Raw genomic sequence first — 20475 nt, forward strand, 5'->3', positions numbered from 1 at the left:
GTGTTGGTATAGATAGAACATATCTCAAATAATAAAGGTCATTTATGAGAAACCCACAGCTAATATCATACTCAATGGTGACAAACTGAAAGCTTTTTCTCTGAAATCAGGAACAAGACAAGGATGTCAACTCTCACCATATCTATTTAAAATAGTATTGGAAATCCTAGCCACATCAATCAGATAAGAAAAAGAAATTATATGCATCAAAATTAAAAGGGAATAAGTAAAACTCACTATTTGAAGAAGACATGCTACTACATATATAAAATATTAAAATTTTCATCAAAAAACTATTAGAACTAATAAACGAATTCAGTGAAGTTGCAGGATACAAGATTAACATATAGGAATCTGTTGCTGTTCTCTACACTAATAATGAAGTATCAGAAACAGAAATTTAGAAAACAATCCCATTTAAAATCACAAAAGAATAAAATACCTAGGAAAAAACAACTGAAGAGATAAAAGACCTATAGTCTGATAACCATAAGACATTGATGAAGGAAACTGAATAAGATGCAAATAAATGGAAAGATACCCTGTGTTCATGGATTGGAAGAATATTGTTAAAATGTTTGCACTATCCAAAGCAATCTACAGAGTTAATGCAATCCCTTAAAAAATATCCATGGCATTTTTCACAGAACTAGAACAAACAACCCTAAAATTTGTATAGAACGACAAAAGACCCCAGATAGCAACAGCAATCTTAAGAAAAATACAAATCTGGAGGTTTCACACTTTCTGTTCTTCAGACAATGTTACAAAGCTAGCAAAATCAAAATAGTATTGTACTGGCACAAAAAGAGACACATAGATCAATGGAACAAAATAAAGAGTTCACAAATAAATCAGCACACTTAGGTCAATTAGTCTATGATTAAGGAAGCAAAATTATACAATAGGCAAAAGACAGTCTCTTCAGTAAGTGGAGCTGGGAAAACTGGACAACTCCATGAAAAAGAATGAAATTAAAACATTTTCTAACACCATATATAAAAATGAACTCAAAATATATTCAAGGCCAAAATATAAGACCAGAAACCATAAAACACCTCGAAGAAAACATAGGCAGTACACTCTTTGACATAAATTGTAGCAATGTATTTTTGTATGTCTTTTCATGCAAGGGAAATAAAAGCAAAAATAAACAAATGGGATCTAATAACTTAAAAGCTTTTGAACAATGAAAGAACCATCAACAAAACAGAAAGAATCTGTTGAATGGGAAAAGATATTTGCAAATGATATGTCTGATAAGGGGTTAATATCCAAAATGTATAAACATCACATACAACTCAATATTGAAAACACAAACAACCCAATTAAACACTGGGCATAAACTATGGAAATTAGTATGGAGGTTCCTCAAAAAATTAGAAATAAGACTACCATATAATTCAGCAATTCCATTCCTAGGTATACATCTGAAAAAAACTATAACACTAATTCAAAAAGATACACAGAGGGAAACCTGCAAGACGGCAGAGGAATAAAACATGGAAATCACCTTCCTCCCCACAAATACATCAGAAATATATCTACATGTGGAACAGCTCCTACAGAACACCTACTGAACGCTGGGAGAAGATCTCAGACTTCCCAAAAGGTAAGAAAATCCCCACATAACTGGGTAGGGCAAAAGAAAACAGAAGAAACAGAGACAAAAGGATAGGGACAGGACCTGCACCTCTGGGAAGGAGCTGTGAAGGAGGAAAAGACTCCACACAGTAGGAAGCCCCTTCACTGGCGGAGACAGGGGGTGGCAGGGGTGGAAGCTTGAGAGCCACAGAGGAAAGCGCAGCAACAGGGGTGCAGAGGACAAAGTGGAGAGATTCCTGCACAGAGGATCGGTGCCAACAAGCACTCACCAGACTGAGAGGCTTGTCTGTCTACCCACTGGGCCGGGTGGGGGCTTGGAGCTGAGGCTCTGGCTTTGGAGGTCAGATCCCAGGGAGAGGACTGGGGTTGGCTGCATGAACACAGCCTGAAGGGGGCTAGTGTGCCACAACTATCTGGGAGGGAATCCAGGGAAAAGTCTGGAAATGCCTAAAAGGCAAGAGACCATTGTTTCAGGATGCACGAGGAGAGGGGATTCAAAGCACCGCCTAAACAAGATCCAGACACGGGCATGAGCCGCAGCTATCAGCAGAGACACCAGAAACAGAAATGAAATGCTAAGGCTAATACTGCAGCCACCAAGAAGCCTGTGTGCAAGCACAGGTCACTATCCACACCTCCCTTCCCAGGAGCCTGTGCAGCCCACCACTGCCAGGATCCCGTCATCCAGAGACAGCTTCCCTGGGAGAACACACTGCTCACCTCAGGCTGTTGCAACATCACACTGGCCTCTGCTGCTGCAGGCTCCCCCTGTATTCCATACCCCTCACTCCCCCTGGTGTGAGTGAGACAGAGACCCCTAATCAGCTTCTACTCTAATCACGTCCTGTCTGAATAGGGACAGATGCCCTCAGGTAATCTACATGCAGAGGCAGGGAGAAATCCAAAGCTGAACACCAGGAGCTCTGTGAACAAAGAAGAGAAAGGGAAATCTCACCCAGCAGCCTCAGAATCAGAGGATTAAATATCCACACTCGAGTTGATGTACCCTGCATCTCTGGAATACCTGGATGGACAATGAATCATCCCAAAACTGAGGTGGTGGACTTTGGGAGCAACTGTAGACTTTGGGTTTGTTTCTAAACCTAATTTGTTTCTGGCTTTATGTTTTTGTAGTTTAATATTTAGAGTTTATTATCATCGGTAGTTTTGTTTATTCATTTGGTTGCTATCTTCGTTTTTTATATATATATATTTTTTCCGTTTTCTCATTTTATGAGTGTGTATGTGTATGATTCTTTGTGTGATTTTGTCTGTATAGCTTTGCTTTTACCATTTGTCCTAGGGTTCTGTCTGTAGGGGGTTATTTTTGTTTATTTTTTGATGTTCATGTTGTTCTTTAGTATACATTTTAGCGCTTGTTATCACTGGTGGATTTGTTTTTTGGTTTGGTTGCTCTCTTCTTTCTTCCTTTTTTTCTTACTTAACTTTTTATTTTTAATATTTTTTTAATTTTTTATTTTAATAATCTTTTCCTTCCTTCCTTCCTTCCTTCCTTTCTTTCTCTCATTCATTCTTTCTTTCGTTCTTCCCTTCCTTCTTTCTCCCTTTTATTCTGAGCCATGTGGCTGACAGAGTTTTGGTGCTCCAGCCGGGTGTCAAGCCTGTGTCTCTGAGGTGGGAGAGCCGAGTTCACAACATTAGCCCACCAGAGACCTCCTGGCTCCATGTAATATCAAACGGCAAAAACTCTCCAAAGATCTCCATCTCAATGCCAAGATCCAGCTCCACTCAACGACCAGCAAACTACCATGCTGGAAACCATATGCCAAACAACTAGCAAAACAGGAACACAACGCCACCCATTAGCAGACAGGCTGCCTAAAATCATAATAAAGTCAGAGATACCCTAAAACACACCACCAGACACAGTCCTGTCCACCAGAAAGACAAGATCCAGCCTCATCCACCAGAACACAGACACCAGTCCACTCCACCAGGAAGCCTATACAACCCACTGAACCAAACTTAGCCACTGGGGCAGACACCAAAAACAATGGGAAATATGAACCTGCAAACTGTGAAAAGCAGACCCCAAACACAGTAAGTTAAGCAAAATGAGAAAACAGAGAAACACACAGCAGATGACAGAGCAAGGTAAAAACCCACGAGACCAAACAAATGAAGAGAAAATAGTCAGTCTACCTGAAAAAGACTTCAGAGTAATGATAGTAAAGATGATCCAAACTCTCGGAAATAGAATGGAGAAAATAAAAGAAATGTTTAACAAGGACCAAAAAGAAATAAAGAGCAAAGAAACAGTGATGAACAACACAATAAATGAAATTAAAAATTCTCTAGAAGGAATCAATAGCAGAATAACTGAGGCAGAAGAATGGATAAGTGACCTAGAAGATAAAAGAGTGGGAATAATACCACAGAGCTGAATAAACAGAAAAGAAAGAAAAGAAAAGAGGACAGTATCAGAGACCTCTGGGACAACATTAAATGCACCAACAATCAAATTATAGGGGTCCTAAAAGAAGAAAGGGATTGAGAAAATATTTGAAGAGATTATAGTTGAAAACTTCCCTAATATGGGAAAGGAAATAGTCGATCAAGTCCAGGAAGCACAGAGAGTCCCATACAGGATAAATCCAAGGAGAAACATGCCAAGATATATATTAATCAAACCATCAAAAATTAAATATAAAGAAAAAATATTAAAAGCAGCAAGGGAAAAAAAACAAAGAATATACAAGAGAATCCCCATAAGGTTAACAGCTGATCTTTCAGCAGAAACTCTGCAAGCCAGAAGGGAGTAGAAGGAAAAATTTAAAGTGACAGAGAGGAAAAACCTACAATCAAGATGGCTCTACCCAGCAAGGATCTAGTTCAGATTTGAGGAGGAATGAAAACATTTACAGACAAGCAAAAGCTAAGAGAATTCAGCACCACCAAACCAGCTTTAAAACAAATGTTAAAGGAACTTCTCTAGGCAGGAAATACAGGACAAGGAAAAAACCTACAGTAACAAACCCAAAACAATTAAGAAAACGGTAATAGAATACACATATCAAATATTTCCTTAAATGTAAATAGACTAAATGCTTCAACAAAAAGACATAGACTGGTTGAATGGATGCAAAAACAAGATCCATATATATGCTGTCTACAAGAGACCCACTTCAAACCTAGGGACATATACACACTGAAAATGAGGGGATGGAAAAAGATATTTCATGCAAATGGAAATCAAAAGAAAGCTGGAGGAGCAATTCTCATATCAGACAAAATAGACTGTAAAATAAAAACAATTACAAGAGATAAGGAAGGACACTGAATAATGATCAAGGGGTCAACCAAAGGAGAAGTTATAACAATTGTAAATATTTATACACCCAACATAGAAACACCTCAATACATAAGGCAAATGCTAGTAGCCATGAAAGGGGAAATCAAAAGTAACACAATCATAGTAGAAGATTTTAACACCTCACTTTCAATGGACGATCATCCAAAATGAAAATAAATAAGGAAACACAAGCTTTAAATGATACATTAAACAAGATGGGCTTAAATGATATTTATAGGACATTCCATCCAAAAACAACCGAATACACTTTCTTCTCAAGTGCTCATGGAACATTCTCCAGGATAGATCATATCTTGGGTCACAAATCAAGCCTTGGGAAACTTAAGAAAATTTAAATTGTATCAAGTATCTTTTCTGACCATGCTATGCAACTAGATATCAATTACAGGAAAAAATCTGAACAATATACAAACACATGGGGGCAAAACAATACGTTACTACATAACCAAGAGATCACTGAAGAAATCAAAGGGGAAATCAAAACATACCTAAAAACAAATGATAATGAAACACGATGACCCGAAACCTATGGGATGCAGCAAAAGCAGTCCTAAGAGGGAAGTTTATAGCAATACAATCCTACCTCAAGAAACAAGACACATCTCCAATAAACAACCTAACCTTACACCTAAAGCAATATGAGAAAGAAGAAGAAAATATCCCCAAAGTTAGCAGAAAGAAAGAAATCATAAAATCAGATCAGAAATAAATGAGGAAATGAAGGAAACAATAGCAAAGATCAATAAAACTTAAAGCTGGTTCTTTGACAAGATAAAATAAATTGATAAACCTTTAGCCAGACTCATCAAGAAAGAAGGGGAGAAGACTCAAACCAACAGAATTAGAAATTAAAGAGAAGAAGTAACAACTGACACTTCAGAAATACAAAGGATCACGTGAGATTACTACAAGCAACTATATGCTAATAAAATGGACAACCACGAAGAAATGGACATATTCTTAAAAAAGCACAAACTTTTGAGACTGAACCAGGAAGAAATAGAAAGTATAAGCAGACTAATCACAAGCAGTGAAATTGAGACTGTGATTAAAAATCTTCCAACAAACAAAAGCCCAAGACCAGATGGCTTCACAGGTGAATTCTATGAAACATTTAGAGAAGAGCTAACACCTATCCTTCTCAAACTCTTCCAAAATGTAGCAGAAGGAGGAACATTCCAAAACTCATTCTATGAAGCCACAATCACCCTGATTCCAAAACCAGACAAAGATGTCAAAAAGAAAGAAAACTACAGGCCAACATCACTGATGAACATAGATGCAAAATCCTCAGCAAAATACTACCAAACAGAATCCAACAGCACATTAAAAGATCCCTCACCATAATCAAGCTGGATTTATTCCAGGGATGCAAAAATTCTTCAGTATATGCAAAACAATCAATGTGACAAGCCATATTAACAAATTGAAGGAGAAAAAGCATATGATCGTTTCAATAGATGCAGAAAAACTTCTGACAATATTCAACACCCATTTATGATAAAAACCCTCCAGAAGTAGGCATAGACAGAATTCACCTAAACATAAAAAGGCCATATATAACAAACCCACAGCCAACATTGTTTTCCATGGTGAAAAACTGAAAACATTTCCTCTAAGATCAGGAACAAGACAAGGTTGCCCACTCTCAACACTATTATTCAACATAGTTTTGGAAGTTTTAGCCACAGCAATCAGAGAAGAAAAAGAAATAAAAGGAATACAAATTGGAAAAGAAGAGGTAAAGCTGTCACTTTTTGCAGATGACATGATACTATACATAGAGAATCCTAAGGATGTTACCAGAAAAATACTAGAGCTAATCAATGAATTTGGTAAAGTAGCAGGGTACAAAATTAATGCACAGAAATTTCTTGCACTCCTATACACTAATGACGAATAATCTGAAAGAGAAACTAAGGAAACACTCCCGTTTACCATTGCAACAAAAAGAATAAAATACCTAGGAATAAACATATGTAAGGTTTCTTCTTCTTCTTTTACATAAGAAGACCTGTATGCAGTAAACCATAAGACACTGATGAAAGAAACTAATGATACAAACAGATGGAGAGATATACCATGTTCTTGGATTGGAAGAATCAATATGTGAAAATGACTATACTACCCAATGCAATCCACAGATTCAATGCAATCCCCATCAAACTACCAATGGCATTTTTCATAGAACTAGAACCAAAAATTTTACAATTTGTTTGGATACACAAAACACCTCGAATAACCAAAGCAATCTTGAGAAAGAAAAACGGAGCTGGAGGAATCAGGCTCCCAGACTTGAGACTGTACTACAAAGCTACAGTAATCAAGACAGTATGGTACTGGCACAAAAACAGCAATATAGATCAATGGAAGAGGATAGAAAGCCCAGACATAAACCCATGCACTTAAGGTCACCTTATCTTTGATAAAGGAGGCAAGAATATACAATGGAGAAAAGACAGCCTCTTCAATAAGGGGTGCTGGGAAAACTGGAAAGCTACATGTAAAAGAATGAAATTAGAACACTCTCTAACACCATACACAAACATAAACTCAAAATGGATTAAACACTTAAATGTAAGGCCAGACACTATAAAACTCTTGGAGCAAAACAGGCAGAACACTATGACATAAATCACAGCAAGATCCTTTTGGTCCCACCTCCTAGAGAAATGGAAATAAAAACAAAAATAAATAAATGGGACCTAATGAAACTTCTATAATCTATAAAAATATGAAATAACTATGTTGTACACCTGAAACTAAGACAACATTGTAAATCAATTCTACTTCAATAAAAATGAAATAAAATGTTTCATAAACATTTTTAAGTGTTTTATTATGAAATATCTTGAATAGAAAAGTACAGAGAATACTGTAACAATACTTGTATAACCACCACTCAGATTTAACACACAAACAGATTTAATTATATTAAAATAAAGAGATACACTGTGAATGAGCTATATTACACAGTAGATGCAAATGCTTAATTGTTGAAAATGGCTAAAAAGACACTAGATTCAAGAGAGGTGGGTCATTACTTCTGAGTAGTTGTATAAAAATTCTGAACCAAGAAGGTAATATTTGACCTGAACCTTGAAAGATGAGTACAATTACTGCTGAAGAATAGCGTGAGAAGGAAGAAGAACAATAACGCCTGGGGAAATGTGTAAAGGAGTAGACATATACACCAAAGATTCTAAGAACAGAGGACAGTCCAGTATGGACACAACCAAAAAAATCAATCTTAGGGAAGAGGAATTTCACAGAGGGAGAAGGGACTGGAATATTAGAATCAACTAAGTCCATGAATAATCTTCATGCTTTGGTAAGGAGCATAACTGAATGAGTGGATGAATTAATTTACTGATCTATAGTCAATGATATAACACTGAATACTTCATTAAAAACTTTTTTTAGGGAGACCACTCTAGTGGCATTAAGGGGAACAACTAAACCAGCAAAACTGAAATATAAAGGTGCTCACTATACTCTGGGTAATAGATGATAACAGACTGAAGTAAAGCAATAGCAACATGAGTAGAGAGGTGAGAGGAGAAGAAAAGACAATTGGTTGGGAGTGGGTAAAATCAGCTAATAGCTTCAAGAGTTTCCCCCACATTTGGGCCTGGGTATTTATTTATAAGTAACAAGTATTGCCAATTAAACTAAGTTTTCTCTTTGCCCACCATATATTGACATGTATCTAAGCATGCTTTTCATTAATTGTCAAATGGAGATCTGCCCTGTGTCTAACTGCCCAAAGAAAAGATTATTAAAAATGATATGAGGCAATATACTATTTCTATTATTTACTTCTGTGTAAAAATCCACCCCTAGTTCTTAACTGCTTAAAACTACAACCCATTTTATTATATATCACAACTCTGTGGGTGGACTGGACTCAGTTCAGCTTTGCAGTTCTACTTCACGTGATGTTAGCTGGAGCCAAAGTCATCTGGGCTGTAACTGGGCTGAAAAATCCAAGATGGGTCACTCGTGTCTGGCCTTGATGCTGACTGTCAGCTAAGAGCTCAGCTGGGAGTTTTGACAACAGTGCCTCTATTCTCTTCTACACGGCCTTTCTATGTTGTTTGGACTTATAAGAGCAAACAAGTAGAAGATGTTCATCGTCTTAAGGCCTGAGCTACGAAGTCCTTAGATGTCACTTCTGATTGCTTCACTTTGTCAAAACCAGTCTCAAGGACAGTCCAATTTCAAAGAGAATATCAATGGCCCCACCTCTTGATACAAGGAGCAGAATGCACATATGAGGAGGCAAAGACTGTTTGAGGCCATCTTTGGGAACAAGGTAACTCTAATGTGTTCTCAAATGATTCAAATTAAGGAAACTGATTTGAAAATGTTTTATCTTTCCAATGATCAGGAATCTAAAATCAATATCATAAGGTAATTGGAGAGGGGCTGAAAGAAGTTGCTGCTGCAGGTGGCCTGGCTTTAGGAAGATCAGGTGTTGCACAAAATTGTATTCTTTCATATTAAGGTAAACATAAAAACGTGCTTCTGTGATTCTTCAGCTTCTCTGAAAACTTATTGGCTTGTGCTAAAGCTCAGAAGAAAATTTCTCAGTGGAACTTTTCCCAGGCCACCATATGTGAGGAAGCTCAAACAGTCTGTCACTATCAAGGTGCAAGTGGGAAGGAACTGTGGCCTCCAGCCCTCAGCATTGGCTGAACCCGCAGCTGATAGCCAGCCATATGAATGTGCCAGCTGTAAGTGAGCTATCTTGAAAATGCATCCTTCAGCCCCAGGCAAGTCATCTCAGCTGCCACTCCATGGCACAAAGATGAACCATCCTTGCTGATCACTACCTACAATGCAGGGGGCAGACACCAGAAGCAAGAGGAACTATGATCCTGCAGCCTGAGAAAAGGAGGTCACAAACACAGCAAATTAGACAAAATGAGATGACACAAAAATATGTTGCAGACGAATGAGCAAGATAAAAACCTACAAGAACAGCTAAATGAAGAGGAGATTCCCAATCTGCCTGAAAAAGAATTTAGAGTAATCATGGTAAAGATGATGCAAGATCTCAGAAAAAGAATGGAAGCACAGATACAGAAGGCAGAAGAAACGTTTAACAAAGACCTAGAAGAAGTAAAGAACAAACAGATGAACAATACAGTAACTGAAAAGAAAAATACACTAGAAGGAATTATTGCAGAATAACTGAGGCAGAAGAATGGATAAGTGAGCTAGAAGACTGAATGGTGGAAATCACTGCCATGGAACAGAATAAAGATTAAAAAAATGAAATGAAGACAGTCTCAGAGACCTCTAGGACAACAGTAAAAACAGCAATTGTTGAATTATAGTGGCCCAAGAAGAAGAAGAGAAAGAGAAAGTTCCTAAGAAAATATTTGAAGAGATTATAGTCGAAAACTTCCCTACTTGGGAAAGGAAATAGTCATACAAGTCTAGGAAGCATAGAGAGTCCCATACAGGATAAACCCAAGGAGGAAAACGTTTAGACGCAAATAAATCAAACTAACAAATATTAACTAGAGAAAATATATTAAAGGGAACAAGAGAAAAGCAACAAATAACTTATGAGGGAATCCCCATAAGCAGCTGATTTTTCGGCAGAAACTCCGCAAGCCAGAAGGGAGTGGAAGGATATATTTGAAATGTTGAAAGGGGAAAACTTACAACCAAGAATACTTTACTAAACAAGGCTCTCATTCAGATTCGATGGAGAAATCAAAAGCTTTACAGACAAGAAAAAATTAAGAGAAGTCAGCACCACCCAACCAGCTTTACAACAAATGCTAAAGGAACTTCTCTAGGCAAGGTAAATGGGAAATGCAAACCAAAAAACAACAATAGATACACACACAAAAAAGAAAAAGCAGCCCAAACCCAGCACTAAAGATAGTTATCAAAACAGAAAAGAAGAAAAAGAGGAAGGGAGGAAAATACCCCTACAAAAACAAACCCAAAACAATTAAGAAAATTGCAATAAGAACATACATATCAATAATTACCTTAAATGTAAATGGATTAAATGCTCCAAACAAAAGACACAGGCTAGATGAATGGATACAAAAATAAGATCCATACGCATGCTGTCTACAAGAGACCCACTTCAGACACAGGGAACAAAAAAAAAGTGAGGGGATGGAAAAAGATATTCCATGCAAATGGAAATCAAAAGAAAGCTGGAGTAGCAATCCTCATATCACACAAAATAGACTTTAAAATAAGGACTGTTACAGGAGACAAGGAAGGACCCTACATAATGATCAAGGGATCAATCCAGGAACAAGATATAGCAATTGTAAATATATATGCACCCAACATAGGAGTACCTCAATATACAAGGAAAATGCTAACAGCCATAAAAGGGGAAATCAGCAGTAACACAATAATAGTGGGGGATTTTAACACCCCACTTACACCAATGGACAGATCATACAGATAGAGAATTAATAAGAAACACAAGCCTTAAATGACACATTAGACCAGATAAACTTAATTGATATTTATAGGACATTCCATCCAAAAGCAGCAGAATACACTTTCTTCTCAAGTGCACACAGAACATTCTCCAGGACAGATCACATCTTGGGTCACAAACTAAGCCTTGGTAAATTTAAGAAAATTGAAATCAAATCAAGCATCTTTTCCAACTACAATGCTATGAGATTTGAAATCAATCATAGGGGAAAAATGTAAAAAACACAAACACATGGAGGCTAAACAATAAGTTACTAAATAAACAGTGGATCATTAAAGAAATCAAAGAAGAACTCAAAAAATACCTCGAGACAAATGACAACAAAAACACGACAATCCAAAACCTATGAGTTGCAGCAAAAGCAGTTCTAAGAGGTAAGTTTATAGCAATATAACCTTACCTCAAGAAACATGAAAAATCTCAAATAGACAACCTAACCTTACACCTAAAGCAACTAGAGAAAGAAGAAGAAACATAACCCAAAGTGACAAAGTGAGTAGAAGGAAAGCAATCATATAAAGATCAGAGCAGAAATATATGAAATAGAGACAAAGAAAACAACAGCAAAGATCAATGAAACTAAAAGCTAGTTCTTTGAGAAGATAAACAAAATTGATAAACCTTTAGCCAGAGTCATCAAGAAAAAGAGGGAGAGGGCTCAAATCAATAAAATTAGAAATGAAAAAGGAGAAGTTACAATGGACACCACAGAAATTCAAACAATAAGAGATTACTACAAGCAACTGTACACAAATAAAATGGACAACCTGGAAGAAATGGACAAATTCTTAGAAAAGTACACCCTTCCAAGACTGAACCAGGAAGAAATTGAAAATATGAACAGACTAATCACAAGTACTGAAATTGAAACTGTGATTAAAAGTTTTCCAACAAACAGAAGTCCAGGACCAGATGGCTTCACATGTGAATTCTATCAAACATTTAGAGAAGAATTAACACCTACCCTTCTGAAACTCTTCCAAAAATTGCAGAGAAAGGAACACTCCCAAGCTCATTCTATGAGGCCGCCATCACCCTAATACCAAAATCAGACAAAGATATCACAAAAAAAGAAAATTACAAGCCAGTATCACTGATGAACACAGATCCAAAAATTCTCAACAAAATACTAGCAAACAGAATCCAACAACACATTAAAAAGATAATACACCATGATCAAGTGAGATTTATACTGGGAATGCAAGTTTTCAATATCTGCAAATCAGTGAGATATACCACATTAAAAATTTGAAGAATAAAAGCCATATGATCATCTCAATAGATGCAGAAAAAGCTTCTGAAAAAATTCAACACCTTTTATGATAAACACTCTCCAGAATTTGGGCATAGAGGGGACATACCTCAACATACTAAAGGCCATATAATGACAAACCCACAGCAAACATCATTCTCAATGGTGAAAAACTGAAAGCACTTCCTCTAATATCAGGAACAAGACAAGGATGTCCACTTTCACCACTTTTATTCAACATAGTTTTGGAAATCCTAGCCACAGCTATCAGAGAAGAAAAAGAAATAGAAGAAATCCAAATTGGAAAAAAAGAAGGAAAACTGTCATTGTTTGCAGATGACATGATAGTATATATAGAAAATCCTAAATATGCTACCAGAAAACTAGAACTCATCCATGAATTTGGTTCACAAAATTAATACACAGAAATCTTGTGCATTCCTACACACTAGCAATGAAAGATGAGAAAGAGAGATTAAAGAAACAATCTCATTCACCATTGCATCAGAAAGAATAAAATACCTAAGAATAGAGGCGGGCGGAAGATGGCGGAAGAGTAAGACGCGGAGATCGCCTTCCTCCCCACGGATACACCAGAAATACATCCACACGTGGAACAACTCCTACAGAACTCCTACTGAAGGCTGGCAGAAGACCTCAGACCTCCCAAAAGGCAAGAAACTCCCCACGTACCTGGGTAGGGCAAAAGAAAAAAAGAAAAAACAGAGACAAAAGAATAAGGACGGCACCTGCACCAGTGGGAGGGAGCTGTGAAGGAGGAAAAGTTTCCACACACTAGGAAGCCCCTCCGCGGGCGGAGACTGCAGGAGGCGGCGGGGGGAGTTTCGGGACCGCGGAGTAGTGCACAGCGACGGGTGCGGAGGGCAAAGCGGGGAAATTCCTGCACAGACGATCGGTGCCAACCAGCACTCACCAACCCGAGAGGCTTGTCTGCTCACCCGCCGGGGCGGGCGGGGCTGTGAGCTGAGGCTCGGGTTTTGGTTTTGGACGGAGCTCAGGGAGAGGACTGGGGTTGGCGGCTTGAACATAGCCTGAAGGGGTTAGTGCACCACGACTAGCCGGGAGGGAGTTCGGGGAAAAGCCTGCACCTGCCGAAGAGGCAAGAGACTTTTTCTTCCCTCTTTGATTCCTGGTGCGCGAGGAGAGGGGTTTAAGAGCGCTGCTTAAAGGATCTCCAGAGACGGGCGCGAGCCGGGTTAAAAGCGCGAACCCCAGAGACGGGCGCGAGCCGCGGCTAAAAGCACGAACGCCAGAGACGGGCGCGAGCCGCGGCTGAAAGCGCAAACCCCAGAGACGGGCGCGAGCCGCAGCTAAAACCGTGGACCCCAGAGACGGGCGGGAGACGCTAAGGCTGCTGCTGCCGCCACCAAGGGGCCTGTGTGCGAGCACAGGTCACTCTCCACACCCCTCTTCCGCGGAGCCTGTGCAGCCCGCCACTGCCAGGTTCCCGGGATCCAGGGACAACTTCCCCGGGACAACGCACGGCGGGCCTCAGGCTGGTGCAACGTCACGCCGGCCTCTGCCGCAACGTCACGCCACCTCTGACGCCGCAGGCCTGCCCCGCACGCAGTGCCCCTCCTTCCCCCATCCCCCAACCCCCGGCCTGAGTGAGCCGGAGCCCCCGAATCAGCGGCTCCTTTAACCCCGTCCTGTCTCAGCGAAAAAACAGACGCCCTCCAGCGACCTACACGCAGAGGCAGAGCCAAATCCAAAGCTCAGCCCCTGTGAGCTGTGAGAACAAAGAAGAGAAAGGGAAATCTCTCCCAGCAGCCACAGAAGCAGCGGATTAAAGCTCCACAATCAACTTGATATACCCTGCATCTGTGGAATACCTGAATAGACAAGGAATGATCCCAAATTGAAGAGGTGGAATTTAGGAGCGAGATCTATGATTTTTTTCCCCTTTTCCTCTTTTTGTGAATGTGTACGTGTATGCTTCTGTGTGAGATCTTGTCTGTATACTCTTGCTTCCACCATTTGTCCTAGGGCTCTATCCGTCCATGATTTTTTTTAAAAAATTCTTTTTCTTAATAATTAAGTTTAATTGTAATACCTTTATTATACTTTACCTTCGTTCTTTCTTTCCTTCCTTCCTTCCCTCCTTTAGACAACGAATCACCCCAAATTGAGGAGGTGGTCTCTGAGAGCAAGATTTATGATTTTTCCCCCTTTACCTCTTTCTGTGAAGGTGTATGTGTATGCTTCTGTGTAAGATTTTCTCTGTATAGCTTTGCTTCCAACATTTGTCCTAAGGTTCTATCCGTCCCTTTTTTTTTTTTCTAAATAGTTTTTAATTCAATAACTATATTATACTTTATTTTATTTTTACTGTATCTTCTTTCTTTGTCTTTTTTCCTTCTTTCCCTCCTTCCTTCCTTACTTCCTCCCTCCCTCCCTCCTTTCTTTCCTTCTTTGCTTCTTTCTTCCTTCCTTCCTTTCCTCCTTTCCCTCTTTCTTTCCTCATATTTCTACTAATTCTCTCTACTTTTTCTCCCTTTTATTCTGAGCCGTGTGGATGAAAGGCTCTTGGTGCTCCAGCCCAGGAGTCAGGGCTCTGCCTCTGAGGTAGGAGAGCCAACTTCAGGACACTGGTCAACAAGAGACCTCCCAGCTCCACATAATATTAAACGGTGGAAATCTCCCAGAGACCTCCATCTTAACACCAGCACCCAGCTTCACTCAACGACCAGCAAGCCACAGTGCTGGACAACCTATGCCAAACAACTAGCAAAACAGGAACACAACCCCACCCATTAGCAGAGAGGCTGCCTAAAATCATAATAAGGCCACAGACACCCCAAAACACACCACCAGACGTGAACCTGCCCACTAGAGAGACAAGATCCAGCCTCATCCAGCACAACACAGGCACTGGTCCCCTCCACCAGGAAGCCTACACAGCCCACTGAAACAACCTTACCCACTGGAGACAGACATCAAAAACAACGGGAACTACGAACGTGCAGCCTGCAAAAAGGAGACCCGAAACACAGTAAGATAAGCAAAATGAGAAGACAGAAAAACACACAGCAGATGAAGGAGCAAGATAAAAACCCACCAGACCTAACAAATGAAGAGGAAATAGGCAATCTACCTGAAAAAGAATTCAGAATAATGATAGTAAGGATGATCCGAAATCTTGGAAGTAGAATGGACAAAATGCAAGAAACAGTTAACAAGGACCTACAAGAACTAAAGATGAAACAAGCAACGATGAACAACGCAATAAATGAAATTAAAAGCACTCTAGATAGGATCAATAGCAGAATAACTGAGGCAGAAGAACGGATAAGTGACCTGGAAGATAAAGTAGTGGAAATAACTACTGCAGAGCAGAATAAAGAAAAAAGAATGAAAGGAACTGAGGACAGTCTCAGAGACCTCTGGGACAACATGAAACGCACCAACATTCGAATTATAGGGGTTCCAGAAGAAGAAGAAAGAAAGAAAGGGACTGAGAAAATATTTGAAGAGATTATAGTTGAAAACTTCCCTAATATGGGAAAGGAAATAGTTAATCAAGTCCAGGAAGCACAGAGAGTCCCATACAGGATAAATACAAGGAGAAACACGCCAAGACACATATTAATCAAACTGTCAAAAATTAAATACAAAGAAAGCATATTAAAAGCAGCAAGGGAAAAACAACAAATAACACACAAGGGAATCCCCATAAGGTTAACAGCTGATCTCTCAGCAGAAACCCTACAAGCCAGAAGGGAGTGGCAGGACATACTGAAAGTGATGAAGGAGAAAAGCCTGCAACCAAGACTACTCTACCCAGCAAGGATCTCATTCACATTTGATGGAGAAATTAAAACCTTTACAGATAAGCAAAAGCTGAGAGAGTTCAGCACCACCAAACCAGCTTTACAACAAATGCTAAAGGAACTTCTCTAGACAAGAAACACAAGAGAAGGAAACGACCTATAGTAGCGAACCCAAAACAATATAGAAAATGGGAATAGGAACACACATATCGATAATTACCTTAAATGTAAATGGACTAAATGCTCCCACTAAAAGACACAGATTGGCTGAATGGATACAAAAACAAGACCCTTATATATGCTGTCTACAAGAGACCCACTTCAGACCTAGAGACACATACAGACTGAAAGTAAGGGGATGGAAAAAGATATTCCATGCAAATGGAAACCAAAAGAAAGCTGGAGTAGCAATTCTCATGTCAGACAAAATAGACTTTAAAATAAGGACTATTAAAAGGGACAAAGAAGGACACTACATAATGATCAAGGGATCGATCCAAGAAGAAGATATAACAATTGTAAATATTTATGCACCCAACATAGGAGCACCTCAATACATAAGGCAAATACTAACAACCATAAAAGGGGAGATCAACAGTAACACATTCATAGTAGGGGACTTTAACACCCCACTTTCACCCATGGACAGATCATCCAAAATGAAAATAAATAAGGAAACACAAGCTTTAAATGATACATTAAACAAGATGGACTTAATTGATATTTATAGGACACTCCATCCAAAAACAACAGAATACACATTTTTCTCAAGTGCTCATGGAACATTCTCCAGGATAGATCATATCTTGGGTCACAAATCAAGCCCTGGTAAATTTAAGAAAACTGAAATTGTATCAAGTATCTTTTCTGACCACAACGCCATGAGACTAGATATCAATTACAGGAAAAGATCTGTAAAAAATACAAACACATGGAGGCTAAACAATACACTACTTAATAATGAAGTGATCACTGAAGATATCAAAGAGGAAATAAAAAAATTCCTAGAAACAAATGACAATGGAGACACAATTACCCAAAACCTATGGGATGCAGCAAAAGCAGTTTTAAGGGGGAAGTTTATAGCAATACAAGCCCACCTTAAGAAGCAAGAAACATCTCGAATAAACAACCTAACCTTGCACCTCAAGCAATTAGAGAAAGAAGAACAAAAAAACCCCAAAGCTAGCAAAAGGAAAGAAATCATAAAAATCAGATCAGAAATAAATGAAAAAGAAACGAAGGAAACGATAGCAAAGATCAATAAAACTAAAAGCTGGTTCTTTGAGAAGATAAACAAAATAGATAAACCACTAGCCAGAATCATCAAGAAAAAAATAGAGAAGACTCAAATCAATAGAATTAGAAATGAAAAAGGAGAAGTAACAACTGACACTGCAGAAATAAAAAAAATCATGAGAGATTACTACAAGCAACTCTATGCCAATAAAATGGACAATCTGGAAGAAATGGACAAATTCTTAGAAATGCACAACCTGCCAAGACTGAATCAGGAGGAAATAGAAAATATGAACAGACCAATCACAAGCACTGAAATTGAAACTGTGATTAAAAACCTTCCAACAAACAAAAGCCCAGGGCCAGATGGCTTCACAGGTGAATTCTATCAAACGTTTAGAGAAGAGCTAACACCTATCCTTCTCAAACTCTTCCAAAATATAGCAGAGGGAGGAACACTCCCAAATTCCTTCTACGAAGCCACCATCACCTTGATACCAAAACCAGACAAGGATGTCACAAAGAAAGAAAACTACAGGCCAATATCACTGATGAACATAGATGCAAAAATCCTCAACAAAATACTAGCAAACAGAATCCAACAGCACATTCAAAGGATCATACACCATGATCAAGTGGGGTTTATTCCCGGAATGCAAGAATTCTTCAATATACGCAAATCTATCAATGTGATAAACCATATTAACAAATTGAAGGAGAAAAACCATATGATCATCTCAATAGATGCAGAGAAAGCTTTCGACAAAATTCAACACCCATTTATGATAAAAACCCTGCAGAAAGTAGGCATAGAGGGAACTTTCCTCAACATAATAAAGGCCATATATGACAAGCCCACAGCAAACATCATCCTCAATGGTGAAAAACTGAAAGCATTTCTACTAAGATCAGGAACAAGACAAGGTTGCCCACTCTCACCACCAGTTTTGGAAGTTTTAGCCACAGCAATCGGAGAAGAAAAGGAAATAAAAGGAATCCAAATCGGAAAAGAAGAAGTAAAGCTGTCACTGTTTGCAGATGACATGATACTATACATAGAGAATCCTAAAGATGCTACCAGAAAACTACTAGAGCTAATCAATGAATTTGGTAAAGTAGCAGGATACAAAATTAATGCACAGAAATCTCTGGCATTCCTATATACTAATGATGAAAAATCTGAAAGTGAAATCAAGAAAACCCTCCCATTTACCATTGCAACAAAAAGAATAAAATATCTAGGAATAAACCTACCTAAGGATACAAAAGACCTGTATGCAGAAAATTATAAGACACTGATGAAAGTAATTAAAGATGATAGAAATAGATGGAGAGATATACCATGTTCTTGGATGGGAAGAATCAACATTGTGAAAATGACTCTACTACCCAAAGCAATCTACAGATTCAATGCAATCCCTATCAAACTACGACTGGCATTTTTCACAGAACTAGAACAAAAAATTTCGCAATTTGTATGGAAACACAAAAGACCCCGAATAGCCAAAGCAATCTTGAGAACGAAAAAAGGAGCTGGAGGAATCAGGCTCCCTGACTTCAGACTATATTACAAAGCAACAGTAATCAAGACAGTATGGTACTGGCACAAAAACAGAAAGATAGATCAGTGGAACAGGATAGAAAGCCCAGAGATAAACCCACGCACATATGGACACCTTATCTTTGATAAAGGAGGCAGGAATGTACAGTGGAGAAAGGACAGCCTCTTCAATAAATGGTGCTGGGAAAACTGGACAGGTACATGTAAAAGTATGAGATTAGATCACTCCCTAACACCATACACAAAAATAAGCTCAAAATGGATTAAAGACCTAAATGTAAGGCCAGAAACTATCAAACTCTTAGAAGAAAACATAGGAAAAACACTCTATGACATAAATCACAGCAAGATCCTTTCTGACCCACCTCCTAGAGTAATGGAAATAAAAACAAAAATAAACAAATGGGACCTAATGAAACTTCAAAGCTTTTGCACAGCAAAGGAAACCAAAACCAAGACCAAAAGACAACCCTCAAAATGGGAGAAAACATTTGCAAATGAAGCAACTGACAAAGGATTAATCTCCAAAATTTACAAGCAGCTCATGCAGCTCAATAACAAAAAAACAAACAACCCCATCCAAAAATGGGCCGAAGACCTAAGTAGACATTTCTCCAAAGAAGATATACAGAATGCCAACAAACACATGAAAGAATGCTCAACGTCATTAATCATTAGAGAAATGCAAATCAAAACTACAATGAGATATCATCTCACACCAGTCAGAATGGCCATCATCAAAAAATCTATAAACAATAAACGCTGGAGAGGGTGTGGAGAAAAGGGGACACTCTTGCACTGCTGGTGGGAATGTGAATTGGTTCAGCCACTATGGAGAACAGTATGGAGGTTCCTTAAAAAACTACAAATAGAATTACCATATGACCCAGCAATCCCACTACTGGGCATATACCCTGAGAAAACCAAAATTCAAAAAGAGTCATGTACCAAAATGTTCATTCCAGCTCTATTTACAATAGCCCGGAGATGGAAACAACCTAAGCTCCCATCATCAGATGAATGGATAAAGTAGATGTGGCACATATACACAATGGAATATTACTCAGCCTTAAACAGAAATGAAATTGAGCTATTTGTAATGAGATGGATAGACCTAGAGTCTGTCATACAGAGTGAAGTAAGTCAGAAAGAAAAAGACAAATACCGTATGCTAACACATATATATGGAATTTAAGGGAAAAAAATATC

Source organism: Phocoena phocoena, chromosome 1 (genome assembly GCF_963924675.1).
Source record: "Phocoena phocoena chromosome 1, mPhoPho1.1, whole genome shotgun sequence".
NCBI lineage: Eukaryota > Metazoa > Chordata > Mammalia > Artiodactyla > Phocoenidae > Phocoena > Phocoena phocoena.